At 50.1% G+C, this 2,764-nt stretch overlaps 1 pseudogene; it reads right to left on the reverse strand.

Annotated features, from left to right (window-relative positions):
* Positions 1 to 1,587: 1,587 nt before the first annotated feature.
* LOC110147864 (melanoma-associated antigen 9-like) lies at positions 1,588 to 2,419 on the reverse strand (annotated as a pseudogene).
* Between the last annotated feature and the right edge of the window lie 345 nt (positions 2,420 to 2,764).

The raw sequence follows: 2,764 nt of genomic DNA on the forward strand, positions 1-2,764 counted from the left end.
CCATGAGGAATCTAGGGGCTGATATAAGATGAGGGCTCCCAGTCAGGAGTCAGTGATGAGGAACAAAGGTGTTAGGATCTTGATTTCTTCCTCTCAAAGTCAGTCATAGACTGGCATCAGTAACCCAGTAATTGAGCCTGGCAGTTTGGTGACTCTGTGGCCTTCTTTCTGATCAGTAACTACAAGAGGAAGGGAGTTGTAAGGGTAAACACCAGATACACGATGTATTTAGCATAGAGTCAAAGAAAACTAGACGTGAAGTATAGCTCCTATGGGCTTCCCTGGTAGCTCAGCTGGTAAAGAATCCACCTGCAATGCAGGAGACCCCAGTTCGATTCCTGGGTCGGGAAGATCCCCTGGAGAAGGGATAGGCTACCCACTCCAGTATTCTGGCCTGGAGAATTCCATGGACTATACATACAGTCCTTGGAGTTGCAAAGAGTCGGACTCAGTGACTTTCACACTTTCATAGCTCCTGTAGAGTTATGGAGCAGGAAAGCAGTCTTAGTTACAGACATACAGAGTTAGGAGCAGTTAAAGTTAAAAAAGTAGGAATGTTCAGGCCTTGTTCCTGTTCTCTTTACATTCTTTCTTCTCAGGAATGGGGCAGGGGGGAAACTCATTCTTCGTGTTTTCCTTTTTACTGCAACACTACCACCCAGCCTCATCAAAATCACCTTCCACAGAAGGAACCCAGCTTCCCAAAGCCCCAAACCTCCCTGGCTCAGGCACCAACACTTGAGTTCTCCTCCTGGAGCCTCTCTGCCCCGCCCCTTGTTTCCTTGTTCTGTGCGACTAGGGGATGTCTCTACACCTTCCTCATGTGACTTTGGCTCCTAGACCATCACTCTAGGTTTGGGGGTGTTCTGCTTCTCCTACTGTCCCCACTGCTAAAAGGGCCTTCCACAGAGCAGAGACTCCATGAAGTTCTGGGGAATAAATAAGCCAGTGAGCAAGGTGCTTAATAACTCAGGCAAATTTTATCCTACTTTCTTCAATAACTCATGCAAATCCAACAAAACACAGATATTTTAGTTTTATAGAATGACAGAGAAGAAGACAAAAGATTTTAGAATTAACTTAAATTTTTTATTCTTTATTTCCTTTTATTTTTTCCTTATGTCCAGTTGTTTTGGGGATCTTATTTCCCTAACCAGGGATCAAACCTGGGCCCCAGCAGTGAAAGCACTGAGTCCTAACAGCTGCATTGTCAGGGAATTCCCAGTTTCACTATTTCTTGACTCCCATCACTTTTATTAAGTTCTTTCTCATTTCCGAGAAAATTTCTATTCCAATGAAATGTTAGCTTGTTCAGGGTCACAAAATAAAATACAATCTCTCTTACAAAACAGCAAAATTCCTATCCTTAAACTAAGTAAGTACCAATACAAGTGCAATCAATGGCATTCAAAAAGTTAGATCCTGAATTTAAGACTTTAGATGAAAAAAATAACATTTCACAAATTCCTAAAGAAAACAGAGATGAATCTCCATGTCACTGTGGAAAGAAGGAACCCAAAGATGCTACGCACTGTGTCCCCCAACTGGCCCAGGCCCTCACGACTGAGAAGGCTGACTGCTCCCTCTTCAATCATGGAAGGAAGGATCAGCCTCCCTTCCTGCCCCCAGGACAAGCTGTTGGACGTGGGCCTGGAAAGAGCCTGGCTGCTGCTCTGGCTCAGGGCCCCCTTCCTCCTCCCTTCCAGCCTCTGCAGATGGGAGTGGGAAGGACCTGGAAGCCCCTTGATTGATTTTGAGTAGATGCCCTAGGACGTGCCACTTGCTGGTCTCTGCATAGGCCCAGGGACCCCACAGGAACTCGTAGTGAAGCAGGGTCACTGTGGGGAACCATCTGGTACTCCAGGTACCCCTCCTGCACCCACATTTGGGTCAGCAGCTTCCTGGGCTCCCCATAGGTGTAGTGCTCCCTCCCAGCATATACACCCATGTTGTTCAGGGTTTCCCAGATCTCCTCCTCAAGGGCACAGTTGCCCTCCAGGAGGATCATGCCTAGAACCACCACCAGGAGGCCGGTCTTCGGCATGCTGTGCCCATCACTCACCATCCCATTGCAGGTGAGGCCCAGGGTGGGGACTAGCATGTAGGTGTGCTTCGTGTGGTCCACCTCCCTCACATCCATGCCGAAAACCAGCTGCAGGCACTCCGAGGCTTGGTGAAAGGCCTCAAGGAAGTGGTGCCCATCCTCTCTGAGGACCATGTTCAGGATCTCATCCTTCGTGGTCGGCTCCTTGGTATGATACTTGAGGAGCAGGAAGTGTACCAGCTCCACCACCAGCAGATGCAGTGAGTCTGGGTGCATGGACTTGGCACCTTCCTGGTCCTGCCCAGTACTCGGCCCCTCCTCATCTTGGCTGCTAGAGGCCTCATCTTCGGATTGGCTCCATGGAGCGGGAGCCATGGCAGGGGAGGAGGGGAAGGCACGCTGAGGTCTTGGGGAGGGGGACAAGATGCCTCAGCATCAGCCAACTCCAGCTCCTCCAGGGTGCCCAGGAACAAGATAGAAGAGGAGGAGGAAAGCAAGGAGGAGGGGGAAATGGATGCAACCTCCTCCTCCTCCTCCACCTCCATCTCCTCCTCTTCCTCCACCTCCGCTTCCTCCTCCTCCTCCCCCTAAATGAACAGTGCCTCCACTGGGCTCTCAGCCTCCCTTGGGTCCTGAAGGCTGGCCTCACTCTCCTCGTGGAGCTCGCTCTTCCCAGGCATGATGACTGGGATCAAACCACAGACAGAAGTGAGGCAGGGG

The sequence above is a fragment of the Odocoileus virginianus genome, unplaced genomic scaffold (assembly GCF_023699985.2).
Source record: "Odocoileus virginianus isolate 20LAN1187 ecotype Illinois unplaced genomic scaffold, Ovbor_1.2 Unplaced_Scaffold_7, whole genome shotgun sequence".
NCBI classification, from domain to species: Eukaryota; Metazoa; Chordata; class Mammalia; order Artiodactyla; family Cervidae; genus Odocoileus; species Odocoileus virginianus.